General features: G+C 39.1%; 1 protein-coding gene across 1 annotated transcript in view; it reads left to right on the top strand.

The window, feature by feature from the left end:
- Positions 1–25,543, top strand: part of nckap5l (NCK-associated protein 5-like) — a 287,803-nt gene that overhangs the window by 253,553 nt on the left and 8,707 nt on the right. The window lies entirely within an intron of this gene.

Below are 25,543 nucleotides of genomic sequence, written 5' to 3'. Positions count from 1 at the left end.
CTTGCAGGATTCAGAACATTAGGTTTAAAAAAAAGGCTAATAATGGTTTGGTGATTACAACAGAAGTGTTTTCCCCTAGCTTGCAAGCTGCATTTAAATACAAGTCTTTTTTTAACATCCAAAATACATAACCTAAAAACTAAGTGTGAATGCCAATTAACCATAACCTAATTTTTGACTATTATGCATTTAGGTGAAAGCTGAATTCAGAGTTCCTTGATACAGCTCATTATCGGAGAAGAAACAACATAGTGATAGCTATAGACTGTGACAGAGTAAGATAACTTACGGCTACCCATATCTTTGGGATAAAATCCATGTCAGAGCTCGAATTTCATTTTGTGATCTGTCAAACAGTGGCTGAAAGTATGTTGGATGCTTTAATTCCGACAACCTTTCGTATAGGGCACTCAAACATAGCAGACATTAGCAGAAATCTTCTTTGAATTATTTCTCAATGTAAGAATCAATATATTTCCTTTCCAGCAATGTTGGTATTCTGCTGGAAAATTCATTGTACAAATTTTGCAGGACAAGGTCAAATGTTTCAAAAAAAAATTACTAATTTCATGTCAAGCAGTGACGGCTTTTAGGGAGTTACATTCAGATTGTAAAACCTACTTGTGAAATCTTTAATTCTTGACAGTGAAAACAGGCTCGTTAAAGCATTTCAATGGTCTCTTATTCCAGCATTAATCATGGTGAAAAAGAAAAACTAGCTTCCATTGAAACTCAGTGACATTTTGGAGAAAAATGTCTGGCAATAAGAGTAGAAGTTGGAAGAGGACATATTACTCTCTTGCTGCTGTTCAGCTTGCAAATATTTATGCTGCATTTCACCCATGGGCTTTTACCAATTTTGTTACATTTATTTTGAAAGAAAGAAGGGATTTGACATATTATTGAATTTGTTTGCCAAAATAATAAGATTTTCTTCTCGACTCTTTTAAATTGTTGGAACTCCCTAATATGTAAATTGTGATCCAAAGCCAGTTGTAGGAACCCAGATGCAAAAGCAATGTACAAATGGCAGGAGCTTGCACATCTATGCTCCATATGTTGAGCCAGGTGTTGAGTTGTTCAATTAAAAATCCTTAAAAAGACTCCTGGAGATCACTCAACAAATAGTATGGTTTATATTTCTAATTTTTTTTGTGGAACCAAGAGAACTAAAGTGCTCCTCCTGGTTGATAAGGCATATTCAATCTCTTATCAGTGCAAAGATGTTCCTGTTGATCATCTACATGAGCTCCAGGTTGGTTCAGCAAGCAACAGAGATCGTAGACCCAAGGGCTGTTTCTGACCTAGGTACCCTGCCCCAACCCCCAACGTGACACACCTCTGGTTATTGGGCACTGATGTAACTCCTGTATGGGCCTTGGATTTGGTGCAGATGTAAGCCAAGTTTCCAACCTTCCTGACGACTCTGTTTTGGATACAACTTGAATCTCTTAGCATATTTCTTAACGAAGCATTTTGCAAGCTGCTACTGCTAACTTCTTTGATTAGCTAATGAAGGAACTCAACAGCCAGAGAGGTCTTATACATCAGTAACTTGAAATACCTTAGAGGAGATTTTCCCTTCTCTAATGCCCTGGGAACAGAATGGCATTTTTTTTTTCAAATGGTGCTGTATTTTTGTCAGTAGGCAGTCAGTCTTTCTATCTGAAGCTAACAGAATACTAACACTATTACAAAAGAAAGGTCCTACATTGCTTTAAGAACCCATATAAAATTTTGGTTTCCATTAGCTTTACTGTCACTCTACAGCCTCACTACAATTCATAGGTGGTACAAGTGGGAAAAGTAGCTTTTTCAATGATATCTAAATGAAAACCTGCTGTTAGGTAAATCATTGGAATTCTTTCCTGACTTTTGATTCAGGTAAAGTTGAGCTACCAATCTGTTTCTACCATATTTTGCCATTGACTGAGGCTTTCACAAAGGAGTCATGAACTCACTATTTGAAAGATATTCCATCACCCTCAGATGACCAACTTCTGACTTGATGTGCAAGATTAAAGATTGGGGAATGAACAGCTGTATCATAAGGCCAATCATGAGTTGATGACAGCTTCTAGTAAAACAGGCAAAGACTGCATGATGCACTGCTAGGCATCACATATTAGTGTCAGACATTATTTATGCAATATGATTTTCCAAGGGAGCTTGAAATCTGATGTGAGAGCAGTCAATAGTGCCCTGAAAGAACACCTCAACTTGCATAACCCTACAGCCTCATCTTACCATTTTTATTTGTCCATGGAGCAATTGATGAATATGTTTCCTTTGAAAGACGTGGCATTGGGATGCAAGCATTGCCTGCAGACTGACAAACCTTATTGATGTATCTTGTTGCAACCTGGAAGCAGACAGAGGGAACAAAGTCCACAACAGCAGTGATTTTGACTGCAACAGAAAAATGTTAGTTCTGGCAATTGGCAGCTGGTCTTGCAAAGAGAGCTGATACTGGGGTGCAAGCTCCTCTGGTAAATGTAGGTGTGACAAGTAAGGTGAATATACTCTGGGATGAGAAGCGTTCCAGTGAGCTATCAATCCTGATTGCCTTGAGTTAGCTCTTGTCCTTCAAGATGCTTCCTTATATTTTTGATAAGGTTACTTTAAAATGCTTTTCGATTAGTGGAAGGAAGATGTAGAGGTCTATAACATGATGAATCATCTCTTGCTGTTTGTTGCCATTGAGTGTTGCATCTGCTTTTTATAATTTTGAGTCCAGCCAACTGACCAAAATGTCCTTAGAAATTATGCAATTATTTGAATTTCATAAACATCTATAACAAAAATTGCAGAGCCAGGAGTCTCTCATGTATTTGTGGTAAGTACTTAGGCATTTCCTTTTAATAAATATAATCCTGACATATTAAAGGCATGTTTTACTCTTTGCTTTATTTTCCCAACTAAAATTTCTTTCTGATCCCAGTTTGGACCCCTTATCTGCTTTTTTTGCATTCCTCAGTTTATTTCTATTGATTTCCTTATGTTTTCCGTACTTGAACATTCAAACATGTCTTTTCATGGTTTCTCTTTCTTTCCAATTTATTTCACAAATTTATCCAGAATCCAACACTTACTGTCTTAAACATCTTCCTTCACCAACATTCTTGTAATGTGGTTGCAGCATGTGTTTCCTACATGATTCACCTCAGCAACTTACCAATGCTTTTATTGCAGCACGTCCCAAACGGAAGACTACATGCCCCAGAAAGATAAAGACAGTTTAATGGAAATACCACTATGATGGGATTGAAGGTGGATAAATACCCAGGGCCTGATAATCTACATTCCAGAGTACTTAAGGAAGTGGCTCTAGAAATAGAGGATGCATTGGTCACCTTCCAGGATTCTATAGACTCTGAAACAATCCCTGCAGATTGGAGGGTAGCTAATATCACTCCAATATTCAAAAAGGGAGGTAGAGAGTAAACAGGGAATTATAGACCAGTATGCCTGATATCAGTAGTGGGGAAAATTCTCAAATTCATTATCAAGGACTTCATAGTGGAGCATTTAGAAAGCAGTAGCAGGATCAGACAGAGTCGACATAAATTTATGAAGCGGAAATTATGCTTTCAGAAATGTTTGACAAAGTCCCACATAAGAGATTATTGTGCAAGATTAAAGAACATGGTATTGGGGGAAGTGTGCTGAGATGGATAGAAAACTGGTTGGCAGAGAGGAAACAAAGAGTAGGAATTAATGAGTCCTTTTCAAATTGGCAGGCAGTAACTAGTGGGGTGCCACAGGGATCAGTGCTGAGACCTCCAGTTATTGACAATATATATTAATGATTTGGATGAGGGAACAAAATGTAACATCTCAAAGTTTACAGATGATACCAAGTTGGGTGGGAGGGTGAGCTGTGACGAGGATGCAGAGATCCTTCTGCATGATCTGGACAAGTTGGGTGAGTGGACAAATCAATGGCAGATGCAGTATAATTTGAATAAAAATGAGGTTATTCACTTTGGAAGCAAAAACAAGAAGGTATATTACTACCTGAATGGCTGTAAATTGTGGGAGGGGAGTGTGCAGTGGGACCTAGGTGTCCTTGTGCACCAGTCTCTGAAGGTAAGCATGCAGGTGCAGCAGGCAGAAAGGAAGGCAAATGGTATGTTGGCCTTCATTGCGAGAGGTTTCGAGTACAGGAGCAGGGATGTGTTGTTGCAGTTGTACAGGGCCTTGGTGAGACCACACCTAGAATATTGTGTGCAGTTTTGGTCTTCTTTTCTGAGGAAGGATTCTCTTGCTGTTGAGGAAGTGCAGCGAAGGTGTCCCAGGCTGATTCCAGGGATGGCGGGTCAGACGTATGAGGAGAAATTGATTAGGTTGGGACTGTTTTTGCTGAAGTTCAGACAAATGTGGGGTGATCTTGTAGACACTTATAAAATTCTAACGGAATTGGGCAGGGAGGATGTTCCCAATGGTGGGTGTGTCCAGAACCAGGGGTCACAGTCTGAGGATTTGGAGTAGACCATTTAGGACAGAGATGAGGAGACATTTCTTCACTCAGAGTGGTGAGCCTGTGAAATTCATTACCACCGAAAATAGTTGACGCCAAAACATTGAATGTATTCAAGAGGCAGCTAGATATAGCACTTGGGGCAAATGAGATCAAAAGTTGTGGGAAGAAAGCAGGATTAAGCTGTTGAGTTGGACGATGAGTCCCACCATCGTGATGATGGCAGAGCAGGCTCAAAGGGCCGAATGACCTCCTTGTGTTCCTGTTTTCTATGTTTCTATGTTTACCTCTAAGGTCTCCTCCAAATCTCCCACCATCCTGATTTGAATACATATCACTGTTCCTATCCCTGGGGTTGGGGAGATTTTGAAACTAGTAAAGTCCACATTGAGACCATTGGGTTGTAGGCTCCCAAGGTTTACTAGTTTCAAAATCTCCCCACCCCCAGCCTCATCCCATGACCAACCCTCCCTCTCATCCTCGCCTCCTTGACCTGTCCATCTTCTCTCCCACCCATCTGCTCCTCCCACCTCACTGGCCAATCCCCACCACTGCCTACCAGCACTCACCTATCACCATCCCACCTACCTTCCCCAGCCCCACCCCCACCCCTCCTCTCTCTATTTATTTTTGAGCTGCCTTCCCCTTCACCCATTTCTGAAGAAGGTTCCTAACCAGAAACGTCAGCTTTCGTGCTCCTCTGATGCTGCCTGGCCTGCTGTGTTCCTCCAGCTCCACACTGTGTTATATCTATCGCTATTCCTCATTGTCACTGGATCAAATTCTGGTACTCTTTACCTTTCAGCTCTGTGAAGATATGTTCACTACACATACTACAGTGGTATGAGAATGCCAACATGCGCCTTCTCAAGGGCACTTAAGAGAATAGCAATAAATGCCAACCTTGCTAGAGTTCCCATATTATCAACATTCTTTGAAACAAATAATCTTCCTCTTACATGCTATTTATAGTTTTTTTCAGCAATGTTTTTCTTTTGCGCCCGGAAATGTCCCTCTTTAAAACTATAGCACAGATCTGTCTTATCTTTTCCTTTAAATATCTTCTCCCATTTTATCACTTCATATTATTTCATATATTCTTTCCCACTCTAAAAATTGAGCTTGTTTAAACTCTGGTTGTTTAATTGGCTTCCTTTTATTTTCTACCCTTACCTCTAATGATGAATGTCAGAATAGACATCCAGTAAATCCAAAATGACTTTTTTCTTCTACTTTGCTTATTGTTCCCTTTTAATCTGTTAATACTAAATCAAATGCTCCATTGATCCCTTGGGGGTTTCTTAAAATATTATGGTTGTTGTTCAAATAAGTGTATGCTCAAGAGAATCAATTTTCTCAGAGATAGTAGGAACTGCAGATGCTGGAAAATCTGAGATAACAAGGCTTCCTGCTCCTATGATGCTGCTTGGCCTGCCATGTTCATCCAGCTGTACACCTTGTTATCTCAATTTTCTCAGCTCCCTCTATAGTTGTCAACAGATAACAACTAGTTACTTGTTGATACTACTAAATTTGTGCTGTTGCACAATTTCATGGAGTTTAATGATCATCCAGTGTTTGTTAGAATGTTATTTTGAATGCTTTTGTCATGCAAAATTACCTTTCATCTTGGCTATGATTTGTTTCTCTTTTTATCCGTCGGTCTGTCAATTTCAAAAAAATCTATGCAATAGAATATTGGAAATAAACCTCATCCATTTGCCTTCATCACATTTCACTTTCCTTGCTTTTCTAATGTTTAGTGATTAATACCAAATTCATTTTATATGGTTAGAAACAAATATTTAAATCTTAATGTCCTTATTTCTCAGAGACTAATAAATCATTCCTCCAGCTTTCTGCAATTCTGATGTGGCTTGAGTGAGCTGTTTGCCTTATCTCTTGTCTTGCATGTGGCAGTATAGCTACTCAATGTCACTTGAATATTGATCTATCCTTTCATTCATCTCTGAAATTGAAACAAGTTGCATTTGGGGTTGACATATCTCTTGTGTCAGGTCAACTTTTGCTTGTCATTTTCACCTATTTCAGATCTTAACCTATTACGCAAGCATCTTAAATATGATCATTCCTTCTTCAAACAGGAGTAAGGACTGTAGATTACTGACATTTTCTATAAACTTTTCCTGTTTCTGATTTTGGATCAATTAATATGACTACTCATTTGTAATCTTTCTTACTGTGTGGAGTAGATATTTAACCTCGCAGACAAAAACCTTCTTGTCTTTCTTGTAGACAGTGATAGATTTATATTTTTGAAGTTGGAAAATCAATCTCTGAAGCCATATGGGTTTACTAATCCAAATATCTTCAAGTGGTTTGTGATAATGCTGCACAGAACTTTTCTTTGCAAAATTTACTGATTGAATCTCTGCAGGCCAAAAGCAATGGCTAAGGTTCCTTTCCAATTTGAGCATAATTTGTTTCCACTTCTTAGAGATCTCGAGACACAGGGCACAGGCTAATCTTCTTATGTGTGGAATGTTCTTATTCTTTCTTCAGAAGCAATGGGATGTTTAAAGGCATAGGCTACCTTTTCTGCATTTTACTATTCATAATCATCATTCAAATCAATCAAACAATGAAGCTACATGTTTTTAATGCCACAGTATTATAGTTCTAGTGCATCAGAATTAATGTAATGAACTTCATTCAGGTGCTTGTCATTGAGTTGGCTGTATGGAAAATCATGCTACTTCTTCAGTAAGAGCAATTACCTCCCCCAAATCTGGAAAAAACCAATGCAGGTAATTAATAGTTCCAAGAGTTTGATGTAAATCTAGTTCAGTGGATGGTCCTTAAACACTGCTTTAACTTTAGCTATCCCTAAATTTAGTTCACTTCCAGAGTGTTGGCCCATACTTGACAGGGGCAGCTTGACCTCCTCCTTAGCCATATCATTCAGCACTATATTTTATGTGGCATATCATGGATGCCACTTATCCGTGTTCAACTTGACATCTTTTAGCTGGCATTTGTTTTACTAAAACTTCTGGATTTCATTTATGGTCTGGTAAATAGCAATATTATAAGCTAAAGTATCATTTGGCACAATAGTACTTGTGCAGGGACCAGGGAAACAGACCATGGTATTCAGAAGGCTAACCTCTCCAGCAATGGAGGTGGGTAGCTATTGCTTCTGGTGGAACCTTCTGTGGCCATATACCAGCCAAAAAGGAAGATTCTCTCCTGGGAGGCTATTTCAACGTAGCTGGTGATCTCTACGCACTGAAGTCCTTTCCCACCTCTTCAGCTCATATAATGGCCATGCACTTAATTGGATTAAATGGCCACCTAGTTTTCATTTGATGAATTCTCTGACCACGCCGCCCATCTGCAGAGGGCTGGTAAAATCATAGTTGTGCAGTCTGATCTTAATGCCTTAGACTGCAAAGTACATATAATCATTTGTTTCTTCCAAATGGTGTTGAACATATCATTAGCAGACTCATTTATTTATCTAATACAGTATGCCAAAAATCAATTATTTGCTTCAAAATCAATGAATGGTTTTATTTTCATTAGTTCAGGCAAGACATTATCTATGATATAAAATAGGTAGTAATTAGATTTGACGATGTTCAGTGTCTTTGAATTAATGCAAAATATCACCTCTTTATTAAAACAACTGAAGAAACTCCGTTTAGCAATATTGACCATTGTAAAAATTTCCTTATTAATAAATGTGTTATTATGCTTCTTTACAAATTAATTTCCAAACAGTCAATTTTTTATGTGAGACCTTGAGATTGATCTGTAAATGTGGAGCAACTTTCCTTTGAAGACATTTCGTTACTCAATCACTGACTATCAATCTAATAGATCAGTTTGTTATTTGATATCTATGGAGCCTCATTTCCCACAGTTTAACCAAAATTTCATGTGTTTTTTGAGATCATTGTATACTAGTTTTCTAAAAGTCCAACAAATTTAAATGAAAGAATATAAGCATGACAAAATGAAGTGTATTCATGATTATTTTTCTCTTTCTATCATGAGTCAAAAGTTTGCTCTGCCTGTAGCAGTCCCATAATAGGTTTTGAAGCCAATTTTAATGTGGTCACAGATACAAATTGGGCAGTGAGGGGTTCTTGTAGTGCTGTGGTAGTATCCCTATCTCTGGACAGGATAACCATTAATTGACCATTTAAGGACCTTAGTTCATGATAGTTTGAGAAGTTCTCATCCAGAGTTTAATTACTGAGGTGGCAAGAGGAGGAAGACCTCACCAGGGCCAACATGTCCAATTATTTCCTCTTCTCACTACCTCCAGGGAGAGGAAATTTACACCCCTGTCAGGTCCAGTTCATCTTTCAGCATCATGGAGCAGATTCAGTAGTTATTTTCAATCTTCTGCACAATAATGGTTAAACTCATAACTATTGTAAATCTATAGTATGTTATTGTTTCTGTTTATTTATCCAGTTACTATTTAATAAACCAATCTGGCAGATTATAAATCAAACCACAGTCTTAGATGAAGTCTTCACCTCTTTCTGCAGTCAAGGAAAATGACGTAAGGCATGTTAATAAGTTTGCTCAGTCCCTCAGCAAGTGTCAAGTGATCTTGATACGGAGTAGATTTTTTAAAAAATACGCACCTAGAAGAATTAGTATATACCTATGGGTGTGGCTTGAGGGGTAAAAAAAGTCTAAAGTAAGAAACTCCAAAATACATCAGTAACTTCCATCCATGTCACTAAAGAGCTTCCTGAACATGTAGCTGTTTTTCTCCTTGCTTTTACTTTATGAGCTTGGAGCATTTCACTCAGGTGTGTCTTCACTCTCCAAGTGTAATACACTACCAACGACTAGCAGCATGGCTTTCTTATGGCATGATTTTTTTTCAGAGCACTCGGTGGATTCCAATAATTTTCAAATGCTTATTGGTTTTATAATCGAAGTTAATTTTCTCCCTTTCCCTTGCTAAATGTTTAGGATTTCTTCCTTCCTAACATTCTGAAGCCTTAGTGCCATTGTCAGACCAAGTTGCAGTAGCTAACTGGGTGTGATTCCTAATATTTCAAAACTGTCTTGTTTACATTATTTTACTTGCTGTACCATAGGTCTCATTAGTTTCCTAACACAGAAGATTAAAATACTAAAACTAATTAAAATAAAAATTGCACAATTTTTAAATCAGAGACCTGATGTTCATGTCCAGATTGCAATGATTTCTAGGTCCAGATCACAAGTTGAAAAGATCAGTGGCAAATGTTTTCAATGTCCCTCTTTTTGGCAATCAATAGAGTAGCAATGAGTGATATTGGTGATGTGTTGAATTTGGAGGCAGCCATGGGTTTGTATTATCAGTTGCTAAAGATATTTCACTTGTTTGTTGATTGGTTACTATTGTCTGGCTTTTTTTCAGGGAAAGATCTTGCAGAGTGGTTGCACTCCCAACGGTTTGCATTTACACTTTTCATATTAAATCATTTTGCAGCTACAGCAACACAGCAGTGAAACATGGGAGAAAAATAAACTGCAGTAACAGTGCCAAATGAATCACACTGAATAGGCACAGTATCTGAAGAGAATATGGATATATAGAAGCTGAAATTTTAGGTTCACACCATTCCTAGTTTTCAATGCATCTCTTTCCAAAATATAATACAGTAACAATAAATTGCTTTTATTTCTGGTAACATTCAGGATTTGTTATTACCAGCAAAAAAGCAGGAAAAAAAATCATTCTAGCTGAATAATCAGACCATAAGACCTAAAGAAATAGGAACAGGAGTAGGCTGTTCGGCCCCTCAAACCTGCTCTGCCATTCAATTGATCTTGAATTTTTTCAAATCGTAGAATTTTGATTTTTTTTTCTTTTATTTGAGATGTGATTAGAAAGCATTGAGGTTCAGTAAGGTAGCTGCCTTGTATGAAGATGAAGATTTTATCCTCCTCTGTTCAGCTGCATTCAAATATGAACCATCTTCTAGGACGGGTACAGTTCTGACATCTTAGTGGAACCTCCAGTGACTATTTTTTTGTGATTAAGAGCACCATGGGAACTATTGTTTGTACTCAACGGATGAAGATTTATATTTGGTATCTGTTCAAACTCATCATTCTGGGTAAGAAACCTCAAAACCAAAAGAAGCACTGATAAATTCTTGTTAATAATATAGGACTGTATATTATGGAGAGGATGAGTTCCCTGCATAAATTTTGGGGCCTGTCTTTCCCTGCCTTTGCTTAGCTGATCTACTCCGACTTACATTTCCGGGTGATGGTCCTTTAATGAGGATGAAGCAGGCCCTCCATCCATCTCCAGGAGGTAAAATAATGGAAGGGATTGGAATGATTGAAATGGCCGTGGGTGAATGCTGCTGATGGCACATTGCCCAACTGATTCAGCTACCTGTCTGTTTCTGCCTGTGCCTGGCACACACAATTCAACCCATTAGATCTGTTTTAAATGCTGACCGCACTTGCAGTTCATATTCATATTCAAGCCTAATTTGATAAATGAAATATCTCCTTATTTGCTAGATGCTTTCAAATACTGTGCTCGCGTTTCCATTAATGAGACCTATGGACACAGTGATTCAACACACTGTCCTATTTACTCAGCGGCCTGATGCAAATTCTGCTCAGAGAAATTGACTGGAAGTGTTACTGTTCCTAGCTCTTGAGGATCTTGTATGAAAATAGTTTAAAGATTCTTAACGATATTTGCATTGGGCATTCGTTCCCAGCTGTTCAAAATTCTACACCAATTGCCCTGTGAATTGGCAATCTCACTCAGTGCAAGAGAAAAGAAAGAAACTTGTATTTATTTAACAATTCTCATATCCTCAGGGCTTGCCAAAGGCTTTATAAACACTGGCATACTATTTGAATATAGGAACATCCATCAGCTGATTTGTGCAGGATGAGATCTCTCAAACAGTAATGGCACAGCTGACTTGATAATGCCAGTTGAGGGATGAATGTCAAGCAACACAATTTAATTTGAACAGAGTGTATGGTCCCAACTCAGGAAACAGGATGCTGCCATTAAAGATGTCCATTAAAGCCTGCACATACGCAGATACACACACGATGCAATCCCAACAGCAAGGAAGAAGAAGTGTTTTGATATTCATTAGTATACCTCAAAAAAGCTGCAAAGCACAAGTACATCAAGTAACAAATGTTAAACAGAAGTTGATAGCCTACAAAATACAGACAGACTGATTTCCACCACGATTAAAAATAATGGGTCAAGGATAGTTTCTGAATGGAGATCAGAGCTGGTAAAAGGCAGTAAAGTGTATTGTGTCTTTAAAACACAGTGAAGATGTTCTGTACAATGTTCCAAACACAAATTCTAGAAACTGGGATTAGGCTGGGTGGCTTGTTTTCAGCGGCACAGGCACGATGGGCAAGTGGGCTCTTTATATGCTGTAAACTTTGTATGATTTAAAACTTCTGCATTGAATTGGTAAGATTAAATAGAAACACCTCTACCATTGACTTCTGGGAGTCAAGTAAGAACTATCTTTGGCACCATGGAAAGTGAAGTATGTCTAACTTTGTCATGGCCTGGTTATATATCTGGAGTGAGATGTGAAATCCACAGACTGAACATTAGTTTAACATAAATTAATCAGTTTTGCTCAGGACTTGATTTTAGTGCTGACACTTTTGATTTATTCTTTCCACTTGATGCTGCAGCAGTCGATGTTGAGCAGTGGCACCAACTTGACTCAACCAAGGGTACTCGGATCTTAACACGGTGCTATTTGCAGCACTAATTGAACATATTTGTTATTGCAGTTAGTTCTGAATGGTGCAAACTGTAACCCAACACCAGTTAGAAGTTAAGTAGCCAAGAAAATTCCACCTGAACGAGGTGCAAACTTTCCGGTGAACATCTGTTTTTGTTTCAAATACAAGGCATTTAATAAACCAATTGGCAATTGTGTAATTGACTATAATGGTAAAGGCAATGCGTGGTGCTTTATGACCAATTTAAAAATTGCTCGATTTAAAGTTTAAGCGATGGAGGCTATATCGCGGTGGCTAGGTTTAACAAATTAGATTACCTATTGCAGTAGCTAAATATTTAGTTTATTTTCTACATCACCATGTCATGACTACAGCTGGCACACTTCCCATTTCTATTTAGACTGCATTTGTGGCCACCACCACCATGCATGCAGGCATAAAACTGAATGTTGCTCTTAACTCCCATCTTCCAGCAAAACACTGCATATTATAAATTATTGTAAGTAAGGCCACCAGAGCCAAAGAAACACAAGTGCATTTGGGAGGTGATCGTGGGAGTAGTCTTCAAAGTGCTGGAGTGTGTTGGTGCCAAAGAAATACAGTTACTACTTCACTTCCAGAGATTCATTGACAGAGTATTTCTATTCAGTCTTATCAATTTAATGTAGAAGTCTTAGAATCATAATTTACAACATAAAAAGGGGCCACTTTGCCCATCATGCCTGTGTCAGCCAAAAACCATCCACCCAGCTTAATCCCAATTTCTAGAATTTCATCCATAGGTTTGCAGGTTACAGCACTTGAGATGCACACGCAGAAACTTCTTAAATGAGTCAAGTGTTTATACCTCTACCACCATTTTCAGGCAGCGAGTTCCAGACCCAACACCCTCTGATTGAAAACCATTTTCCTTACTTCCCCTCTAATCTTTCTGCCAGTCACCTTAAATCTACTCTTTAATCTATATGAATGTAAAGGGCCCTTCCAGTCCACTTTATCTGAGCCACTCACAGTTTTGTATATCTCAATCAAATAATTTCTTAGCCTCTTCTGCTCCAAGGAGAACAGCCTGTCCTATCATTCCCCTTGTTACATTTTTCCAGTCCTAGTTACATCATTCTAAGTCTCCTCTGTATCCTTTCCATTATAATTACTTGTACATCCTTTCCGATATGAGGCGACCAGAATTACGCACAGTTGAAGCTTGATGTACAAATTTAACATTTAACATTAATTTCATTTCTTATGAAATAAGGTTTAAATTAAATTAATTGCACTGGATATAGTCTTGTTTCATTTCTGAATAGTGAGCTGTTGCAGTCTTGCTCAATAGTAAAGGTCACACACTTCTAAATAATTCAGTGCTTCTCGTGAGCAAACTGCATGGGTGCATGCAGTTATGCTGGATTAGTAGTCCTGAAATTAACAGATTCTGCAGATAAATTCAATTAAACGGGTATAGACCATAAAAGCTGCTGCTTTGTTTTTAAAAAAAATCTAACTGGTTCACAAATTATCTCACCTGGCATGCACATGGCATTCAATGGGGCAACAAGGAATGGGCAATAAATTCAAACTACCTATGTTACACCCCAGGAGCAATTTTTTTTTAACAAAGCCAGACTGCAGTAAGGGTGCCAGAAGTACTAAGCTTCAGCATTCTTCACATTTATAGTTTATTTTTCAAGAACATAAATAATGAAATAATAAACATCTTTCAGACAAGCTATAGAAAATATTTTGGATGGGAAAAGGCTTTTTTATAAATTGCATCATTGTGCAAAAGCATTTCATGAGTGGTAGTGAATCAACTTGTCTTTTTTGCATTCTGCATTTCTTTCCATTGAAATCTGTTCATTTAAAATGCTCAGAAAAGGTCAGTCTTAAATTCCATTTTGTAATATCTCGAGTTACTTTTATGTGAACTGAATAAAAATTAATTATGTAATGTTTTTAGAAGTAAACTTATCTACTGAATGTTCCTTGCAACTGAGAATTGAGAAAAATATGTTGTACTGATATTTCTGTTCAGTATTCAAGGTCAGCTTCAATTTCCACTGGGTTTCATTAAAACATTAATTGTAGAATGTCATATTTTCATCACGTGGATACAATTATGGTGCTAGTATTAGCCTGTAGCAGATTGTCATCAATGCTGTAACAATGCATTTTTTTATGAGTAAAAAACATTTTGCCATGATTAGCAATGTAAAACAGTATTTCTTTTAGCACACTAATTTAACTGAAAGCACAGGCTCTTTACCAATCATCATTGTCATTTGCTGTACGTACCTTATTCACCTATCTGTTCTACTTCTCTGAATCATGTCAGTAAGGCCTGGAATTTCTTTCGATTACCATTGAGTAAGCCTTGCTCCATCTTTCCCAAGGAAATTAATGCCTAGTTTTAAAATAATTATTAAAAGAAACAAAAGAAATCTTAAGGATACTTAACTGGTCTAATTTTATTGAGTTGTAAAGGAATGGATTGGGATAAAAGTTCGTAACCAGAATAGCAATTACACAATGGGAAGCATTCAAAAATGAGATGGACTGGGAATAGAGTAGGCTCATTCCCTTAAAGGGGGCAGGAAGGACATCGAAAGCTAGATTTTGCTGGATGACAGAAGATGTAGCAAATTAAAATGAAATAGAAACATGAAACTTACGACAAATGTATTATTCATTATATCATACAAATCCAGGCTGAATACCAAAAATACTGACGATAGAGTATGAATGTAGATCAGTGGTTAATAGAAAAGGGAATGCAAAAATGTTTTATACACATGAATTGTAAAAGGATAGTCAAAGTGAAAGTAAGACCGATAATGGACCGAATAGGAAACCTGCTTCCACAGGCAGAGGGCATAACTGGGGTGTTAAATGAGCATGTTACGCTCGCTAAAGAAGATCCTGTCAATAAAGCAATGAAGATGGAGGTAATACCAATATTAGGGTAGAAGAAAATAGAAAGAAGCTATTTAACTGGTTGGCAGTATTTAAAGTTATAAAGTCACCTGGAGCAGGTTGGATGAATCCTAGAGTACTGTGGCCCCCATGTAAAGTTGGAAGTTGCAGAGGGCTCTTACTCTAATCTTTCAATCTTCCTTTGGATATGGTATAGTGCCCGAGGACTGGAAGATAACAAATGTTGCACCTCTTTTCAGAAAAGGAGGAAAGTATAAACCCACCAATTACAGAGCGGTCAGTAATGTCAGAAGCAGGGGTCTGTTTTAGAGAAATCGTCCAAGATAAAATTGATACTTGAAAAAATAAGGGGGCAGGATATATGAATATTAAATTTGCTGATGCAAATCACGAACTGGATTGAGTTCTCTGATGAAATAATGGAAAGTGTAGATGATGATAAAACGTTTGTTAAAGTATCATAAATGGATTTGTTAGAGCACATAGAATTTTATGGGCAATAGCAACATAGATATGGAATTGCTGTTAGGAAAGAAGCAGAGAGCAATGGTGAATGCTGATTTTCAGGCTGGAAGGAAATATGGTATTGTTCCCAAGGGTGATGTTCTTTTGATATATATTAATGAGCTGAACCTGAGGTTCACAAGACATAATTTCAAAGTTTGCAGTTGCCATAATATTCAGAATTTACAGTAAACAAATGTGGAGGATGGTAACAGACTACTGAAAGACATAAACAGCTGGCTGAAATAGGAAGTCATATCACAGATTAAGTTTAATGCTGAGTTGCATGAACAAATACATTTTGGTAAAAAGAATGAAGAGAAATAACAGCTGAATGGCGCAATTTTTAAAAGGGATGCTTGAGCATAGAAACAAGAGTATGTATACATTTGAATCTTTATGTGGTTGAACAAGATGAGAAGACTTTTTTAAAAAGTATATATGATCATTTGCTTTTTAAATAAAGTCACAGGGTCAAATGCAAGTAAGTTACTCTAACTCTTAATAAAACCCTTTATGAAATATCTAGAGTGTTGTGTTTGGCCACCATAATATAACAAGCGTGTGGAAGCCTTGGAGAGGAGATACTGGAGGTTTATTAAGATGATAGTAAGGTTGATAGATTTATAAAAAGATAAAAATGATATTTAACATAGCTGTTTCAAATCCTGAAGGGTTTTGATAGAATAGAGTCATAGAGATGAACAACACGGAAACAGAATCTTTGGTACATGCCAACCAGATATCCTAAATAAATCTAGTCCCATTTACCAGCATTTGGCCCATATCCCTCTAAACTCTACCTATTCATACACCCATCCAGATGCCTTTTAAATGTTGTAATTGTACCAGCATCCACCACTTCCTCTGGTAGCTTATTTCATACACGCATCACTCTCTGCATGAAAAAGTTGTCCCTTAGCTCCCTTTTAAATCTTTCCCCTCTCACCTTAAACCTATGCCCTCCAGTTTTGACTCCCCCACCCTGCGGCAAAGACTTTGTCTATTTACACTATCCATGCTCCTCATGAATTTATAAACCTCTATGAAGTCACCCCTCAGCCTCCGGCGCTCCAGGGAAAATACCCCTAGCCTATTCAACCTCTCCCTATAGCTCAAACCCTCCAACCCTGGCAACCCTTGTAAATCTTTTCTGAACCCTTTCATGTTTCACAACATCCTTTCTACAGCAGGGAGACCAGAATTTCAAGCAGTACTCTAATAGTGGCCTAACTAATGCCCTGTACAGCTGCAACATGACCGCTCAACTCCTATACTCAATGCACTGACCAATAAATGCCACCTTCACTATCCTATCTACCTGTGACTCCACTTTCAAGGACAATGAGCCTGTACTCCAAGGTCTCTTTGTTCAGCAACACTCCTGGGACCCTGTGGAATTCATTACCATAGGAAGTAGTTGGTGCCAAAACATTGAATGTATTCAAGAGGCAACTAAATATAGCACTGGGACGAATGGAAAGAAAGCAGGATTAGACTATTGGACGATCAGCTATGATCATGAAGAATGGTGAAGCGGGCTCGAAGGGCTGAATAGCCTCCTCCTGCTCCTATCTTCTATGTTTCTATGTAAGTTCTGCCCTGATCTTTCTTTCCAAAATCCCGCACCTCACATAGATCTAAATTAAACTCCACCTGCCACTCCTCGGCCATTGGCCCATCTCATCAAGATCCCATTGTACTCTCAAAACCTTTATTGCTGTCCACTACACCTCCAATTTTGGTGTCATCTGCAGACTTATTAACCAGACCTCCTACGTTCACATCCAAATCATTTATATAAATGATTGGAAGGAATTGTTTTCAGTGGTAGAAGGTAACCGAAGAACAGATTTTAGGTGTTTATCAAAAGAATTAGAGGTGGCACAGGGCAAACATTTTTAAGCATCAGCGTTTGTGTCACACAAGTGCCTGCCAATGACCATCTCTGTCAAAAAGGAACCTAATCATTGCCCCCTGACATTCAATGAAATACCCATTGCTGAACTCCCACTATTAACATCCAATGGTTGCCATTGACTAGAAACTGAACTGACCAGCTATCTTCATACTCTGGCTACATGTGCAGGGTAAAGATTGAGAAGTTGAGAAGTCTACGGTGAGTTGCTCACCCCCTGCATCCTCAAAAGCCTGTCCACTATCTACAAGGCATAAGACAGGAGTATGATGAAACTTTCTCCACTTACCTGGATGGGTGCATCTCCAACAATACCCAAAAGCTTAACATTATCCAAGAAAAATCAATCTGTTTGATTTGCACCACACCTACCATCTTGAACATTCAATCTGTCGACCACCAAGCAACACTAACAGCAGAATATGCCATTGACAAAATGCACTGTGCTAACTCAACAATACTTTTTCAACTGCACCTTCTCAGACCCCTATCATGTAGAAGAGTAAGAGCAGCAGCTATGTGGGAAATCCACCAGATTGCAAGTTCCCTTCCTGGTCATGCGTCTTCTTGTCTTGGCACTAAATGGCCATTCTTTCACTGTCACTGGGTCAAAATCCTGTAACTCTCTTTCTAATAAAACTTTGGGTGTTTCTACCCAAACAGCAACAAATGTTAGCCTAGCCAATGACACACACCTCTCTTGAATGAAGAAAACAAAATGTAATGAGTTATAATTTGAAATGTACTCCCTGGAAGAATGATGGAAGTTGATTCAATAGTCATTTTCAAAAGGGAGTTAAGCAAATTCATTATGTTTAGTTATTATCAGTGAAAATTAGAAAAGGATGAACCTGTCTAAGTAGTTCCACATCCTTGCTCTTTCTTCATAGCTTTGTTCTACATAATAATAGAAAAGGTATAAGTTACTCTGACCATGAGGCACAGGGTGCAAATAGAGTGAACCCACCAACACAGTTTTGCAGTGACTGGAAAAACCCCTAGAATTTCTCCCAGTCCCTGGTATTAATTTGTTGGTAATGTGGTAAGAGTACCTTTGACATATTGTCAGAGTGCCAGGTATTTCCTGCCCAGTGTCATTCCAAGATAACACTTCAGCAGGTGGGGATTTTAGCCTCAGAAAATGCGTTTGTATATTTCTGACTTTAACAATGGAATTTTGTAAAGTTTGTACTTGATGTTGACCAAATTGATAATAAATGGAAAGTGTACAACCTATGTTTTTGTGACTGTGCATACTAATAGAATTGCTGTTCTGATAGAACTGTTCTGGTGAGAGAAATGAGAGACTGGATCAAGTATAAATTCATCTCCAATAGACCCTGGTGATAAAATGTCAGGGAGCTTACCTGTGAGTTTGGGCAAAAGTTTAACACTGATTCATTTTCTTTCCCATCGTTAGGCAAATTTTGAACGTACAAGAACACTAGATGATATAGCAATGTTCTTGAGCATCAACATGTTCTATTTATCCTCCACATGTTAAAGTTTCAGAATGATACTAAAGCAGATCACGAAACAGCAGGACAGAGGCATTGTTATTTTCTGTGGAGATTACAATACTTTAAAAATAATATCTATATTTGCAACTGATACAAAATTCTGTAAATAAAAATGAACAACATAAGCATTCAGTATTGAAACTAAGACTTCACTGAAGACTCTCCATATAGATCATTGAGCTTCTTTAGTAAATATCTCATACATTTTGCAAATATCTTAGAAAATAGGAGTTTGATTTCTGATCTCTGCTTAGTTAGCTGATCTCCATTTAGTGGGGTTGAAGCTCAATGCTAATATTGTCTCTAAACTACTGAGAGAGGAAAAAGTATTGGTCTGGCTCTCTGTTTCTGACATTTTCTAAAAGCCTCGATTGGAAGGGTTCATATGAACATTCTCTGAGGGCAAAGTGAGGTTTGGCTGAAACTCCTCATATAAAAATAGCCCTTGGCTAACACTCGGTTCTTAAATTTCTTGGACTGAATTTATATAGAAATTTTGCCCACATTTATGATGATACGTCTGCCTACCTTGCCAATTTGTGTGGTATGCCAAATTTCCTGTACCTATACAAGAAGTACTAATTAATTTGTGTTGAAATATAGCACCTCCAATTTGTTGTCCAGTGTGGTGTTATACTTTTGCAGTGTTGATAATAATGTGCTTATGACTTTGTTACTCCATTGTTTACGAAGCTTTGTCAAACCTAACTGAAATTAGACGATTTCTACAGCTTTACCGAGTCTAGTCTGAGCACGTAACCCAGTTTAAACATTAGATTTTCCAAACTTCTGTGGAAAACAACACTTGAAAGTAGTAGATTTTTCAAAACATAATTTCCCCAGTTGCTGCAGTAATGTGATTGCTAAAACAAAATACCACCCATAGGCTAGTGAAAAAGGATGCCACCAGTTCGAGTTTAGTTTTGGGCATTTTATAATAGCAGCAATTTTAAGGAGTTTCTACTCCAATGTTTGCTTTGAACATCACTAATAACCTTTCACAGAAGCCTGAGCGACTGATATAAACTCTTGTGGCACACATCACAGACCTGGAGGCCTGAACCGACCTCCATTTATCATTGAGACATTTCCTGACAGCACAGAACTTAGACAGGCTTCTTCCCTGTGTATTTTTCTATGCTTTTAACAGATGCTTAATAGACATTGTTTGAAGACTGCAAAGAGGTTTTGAATGACAGTCTCTGCTCTGAATGGGCAAGGGTAACCATCAGGCTGAACAAAAGATTCTCATTATTAAACACAGTAAATGAAAAGATTACCATTCTAATTTTGAAAACAGCTGTAGCACCTACATTTGACATGCAATGTCAACTAGCATTGAACTTTCTTTTATTTTTTGTTATTAAGGGTTGGAAAAAGTAAATTTAACAATTATCACTTGACCTAAGATTTTAACAGCTGTTGTACGAGAAAGGGAAGACCTCAAAAATTACAGAATATTACAAATATTTTGTAATTCACGAAGCATCTTGCGATGTAACTAGGTACATTGTACAGTCACTCTGGGAATATTATACAAACTGTCTTCTTTCCACTTCAGGAGCTGTAACAGTCAAAATGCCAAACCTTGTTTTTAGTAGTGAATAAGTAATAAGGCTGTCATCTGAATAGATGACCTACATAAAGCACATTAAGAAAGAATATTGCCTCATCATTGAGGCACTGTTCAGAAAGACATGAATTCAGCTGAGTTCTGGAATGTGATTCTTCTCTTTTCTCCCTTGCAGCTCACTTGTGTCTTAACTTGATCTATATCAACTTTGACTAATGACAGATAATGGAAGTGCAGAATTGAATTTCAGAACAAGTTAAAGCATGCCCACAAATAACCAAAGCAAAAACACAACTTTTGATATTAAAATTTGCAGAACAAACATTATAAAATTAAACTTGTTTCACCCAACATTAATCAAAGATCTCAAATATTAGTGTGCAACCAGTAAAAGACAGACGGGTGCTGGGGTAGACGATAGGCAATGTGCAGCAGATTGGAAGAAGGTACATGCAATGTAATAGTTGTGAACTGTGGGGTTTTGGAACAGTTGTGAAGGATGTTGCGTTTGGTAATATTTGGTAACATTCTAGGATTTGGCAGTACTACAGATGGCAGACCTAGAGTTGAATAGCAGTTAAATGGATGTGTCAGAATTTCAAGGTGAGGAAATTGCAACATCTTCAAATTAATAAAGGCGAGTTCCAGGGTCTATTAAATTATGACCGATAGAATTGCAATGCCATAAATCAGGAACAAAGGCAGAAGTTACTGGAAAAGCTCAGCAGGTCTGGCAGCATCTGTGAAAAACAATCAGAGTTAACGCTTCAAGTCCAGTGACCCTTCCTCAGAACTGATGGTAGCTGGGAAAATGTTGGTTTACATGCAGAAGATAGGGAGGGGGATGGGGTACGGAGTAAACAATAGGATAAAGGATAAGGGAGGGAAGGGGAATATGTGTCCGGTGGAGGCTTCTCGCTAGAGGATGATCTTCTGGATGTGGATGCTGGTGGGGTGGTAGGTAAGGACAAGAGGAACCCTATCGCTGTTGTGGGAGGGAAGAGAGGGGATGAAAGTGGAAGTGGGGGAGATGGGTTGGACCTAGTTGAGGGTCCTGTCCACAATGGTGCCAGGGAATCCTCGGTTGAGGAAGAAGGTGGACATTTCGGAGGACCCCTTGTCGAAGTTGGCCTCATCTGAACATATGCGATGGAGACGGAGGAACTGAGAGAATGGGATGGCATCTTTACAGGAAGCAGAGTGTGAGGATGTGCAGTCCAGGTAGCTGCGGGATTCAGCCCGTTTATAGTGGATATTAGTGGCCAGTCTGTCCCTAGAAATGGTAACACAGATTCGAGGAAGAGATGGGGGGAGCAGAGATAGACTAAGTGAAAGTGAGGGCAGGGTGGAAATTGGAAGCGAAATCGATGAACTTTTTCAATTCCAGACGAGAGAGGGAAGCAGCACCAATGATATCATCAATATATCGGAGAAAGAGTTGTGAGTGCAGGCTGGAATAGGACTGGAACAAGGAATGTTCCATGCAGGTACCCATGGCCACCCCTCTGACGTGAAAAAAAATGAGAGGAGTTAAAAGAGAAGTTGTTGAGGGTGAGGACGAGCTTGGCCAAGCGGAGGAAGGTGATGGTGGGTGGGGATGGTTCAGGTCTTTGCTCCAGGAAGAAGCGGAGAGCCCTCAGACCATCCTGGTGGGGAATGGACATGTAAAGGGATTGCACGCCCATGGTAAAGAGGAGGCAGCTGGAACCTGCGAACTGGAAATTTTGAAACCTGCGTAAAGCGTCAGAGGAATCACGGATGTACACGGGCAGGGAGTGGACCAGGGGAGAGAAGGCTGAGTCAAGGTAGGAAGAAATGAATTCTGTGGGGCAGGAACAATGGGTCTCCCTGGACAGTCATGTTTGTGGATTTTTGGGAGGAGTTAGAAGCGAGCTGTTTGGGGCTGGGGGTGCTATCAGCTCAGAGGCAGACGGTTGGGCAGAGATCACCAGTTGTAATGAGATCAGTTACTGTAGTTGATACAGTGGCTTGATGTGTCATGGTGGAGTCATAGTCCAGGGGAAGACATGAGAAGGTATCTGAGGGCTGGTGCTGAACCTCTGCAATGCAGAGGTCAGTACGCCAGACTACAACAACACCACCCTTATCGGCAGGCTTAATAACAAAGTCAGGGTTAGATCTAAGTGCATGAAGTGCAGTCAGTTTGGAGGGTGATAGGATGGATTTGGTGAGGAGGGCAGAGAAATTGAGGCGACTAATATCACGTCGACAGTTCTCAATGAACAGATCGAGTGCAGGTAAAAGGCCAGAGGGAGGGCCCTGAGCCAGCCTGTTGCGATACTGTTGGAGAATAAGGTCAAGATTGTGCAAGGGAGACACCGAAATGTCCACTTTTTCCTCAACCGAGGATTCCCCAGCTCCGTGGTCAACAGGCCCCTCAACCAGGTCCGACCCATCTCCCGCACTTCCGCCCTCACACCTTCTCTTCCATCACGCAAGGGTTCCCCTTGTCCTTATCTACCATTCCACCAGCATCCACATCCAGAAGATTATCAGATGCAATTTCTGGCACCTCCAGCAAGATGCCACCACCAGACACATATTCCCCTCCCCTCCCTTGCCTGCCTTCCACAGGGACTGTTCCCTCCGTGGCACCCTGATCCACTCTTCCTTCACTCCCAACATCCCCCCCACCCCACCCACAGTCCCATAGCATTTTCCCCCCACAACTAGCAAACGTGCAACTCTTGCCCATTTAGCTCCTCTCTCCCCAGTATCCAAGGGCCCAAACATACCTTCCAGGTGAAGCAACACTTCACCTGCGCTTCCCAGAATCTAGTCTGTTGCATTCGCTGCTCACAATGTGGTCTCCTCTACATTGGGGAAACAAAGCATAGACTGGGTGACCACTTCACAGAACATCTGCATTCTGCTCGCAAAAAGAACCCTCAGCTTTCAGTTGCCTGCCACTTTAACACACCACCCTGTTCCCTGGCTAACATCTCTGTTTCTGGCTTGCTACAATGTTCCAGTGAAGCTGAACGCAAGCTGGAAGGACGGTACCTCATTTTCTGCATAGGGACCCTGCAGCCCTCCGGACTCAATGTCGAGTTCAATAATTTTACTGCCTAAACTCTCCCATGTCTTAGCCCCCTTCCCCACACACCAGGCCTTTTTATTACACAGCCTGCCATTACACACTATCTATTGTTAGTCACTAACAGTCCCCATTAACAGCTGTTCACCCTCCTAGCCAGATCGTTATCAACTCCTTTGTCTATTCGACTGCTGTTCTCTCTCTTTGGGCTCTATCCTTTATCCTGTCATTTACTCCCTACTCCACCCCTCCAAATTTTCTGCATATAAACCAACGTTTTCCCACTTACCATCAGTTCTGAGGAAGGGTCATCGGACCTGAAACGTTAACTCTGATTTTTTTTTCACAGATGCTGCCAGACCTGCTGAGCTTTTCCAGCAATTTCTGTTTTTGTTACAGGGTCTATTATTTGGAGCAGAAGGTCTTGGGGTCTTTGTGGCATGTCTTGTAGTTTGTTCTCCAAATTCTAATATCAAAAGTTGTGTTTCTACTTTGGCAATTTGTGGGCATGCTTTCATTTGATCTGGTCACATTGAGAGCACAGAGTGCCTGGGAGGGGACATTGTAAGTCCTCGGTGACTACGAAGTTGAATACAGAAGCACTAACAAAATATTGTGGATTCATAGAATAGTGAGTTCAGGAACAATGGGAAAGGTTATTATTCTTCCAAGATCAGGGGTGCATCAGGCACAATTACAGCTGTTATGTTGCATTTGCTGTTGAAGCCAGGATTTGCCTTTTCCAAAGAATTCTGTTTCTCTCTCCAAAGATACTGCTGAGCTCCTCCAATGCTTTCTGCTTTTACTTTTGCGAATATTAAGGTTGGAAGTCAGGTTCTGGCAGCATTGATTGAAAGATCTGTAGCTGGCTAAGCTATAATTAAACCATTTTCAAGACGATTACTGGACTTACTGTTCTGACTATCCTAAGCAGTAGGCATTCCTGCATCACATTTCCAGGAGCTGCTAGCCCATCTCTAGCGCTTCCATTGGGAGATTGGTACTGTCTCTCGCTCTCTTATTCATTCTTCCTATCTTTCCTCTACATCATCTTGACATGCTTTCTGCAATACAAAATGAGTAGCTATTATTTAAAAGTTTATTTGAAATCATAGTAAAATTCATCACCTAATTTGTATTCAGCTCATTTTCAAAGACAAGGATGCAATTTGATTTTTCTCAGTAACAACAGAAGATGCCACATGTTTAATCAGTGCAATTTATCACTTTGAAGTTAATCTGTGTGTTTCTGACGTCTGTCTTCGACAGACGGCATCTGTTTTAAAAAAAAAGAATATTCAATATGAGCTTTATCTGAATCAGGCATTTTACATTTGTCCTCTAGCTTTTCTTCAAATAGATTTGAAAAATAACCATAATGGAAGTGTTAGGGACTAGAGGGAGGCATTGCATCACTTCAGCCAACTAAATGTTGCTGATGCATCCTGGGCAACTATGCACACAGCATATGTTCTAATTGTAGTATCTGCCTTTGACTAACAGGGTCGTAACTCTGGACAAAAATATTAAGTCCAAACCTAGGCTTCTGAGAGACAATTAAGCTTTCAAGTATAAAAAAAATCAATGAAGGTATCCAAGGACATAAAAGATAACTTTATACTTGAGTTAAGTTCTCATGAGACATGTACGTCAGTGTCTTTTTGATTTTAAATTCTGAACCTTTAAATATTTCAGCTATTAACAAAAGGCAATTTTTTTCTACTTCCTTTATGGATGGATCCTCCTTACTGATAACTAAGGATCAGGTTTTTTTTAGTATGTCCTAAACAGTCTATCTCTCACTGACAATATTCTAGCTCCTCCT

Source organism: Rhincodon typus, chromosome 7 (genome assembly GCF_021869965.1).
Source record: "Rhincodon typus isolate 14 chromosome 7, sRhiTyp1.1, whole genome shotgun sequence".
Taxonomy (NCBI): domain Eukaryota; kingdom Metazoa; phylum Chordata; class Chondrichthyes; order Orectolobiformes; family Rhincodontidae; genus Rhincodon; species Rhincodon typus.
This window is presented reverse-complemented; position numbering and strand designations above follow the sequence as displayed.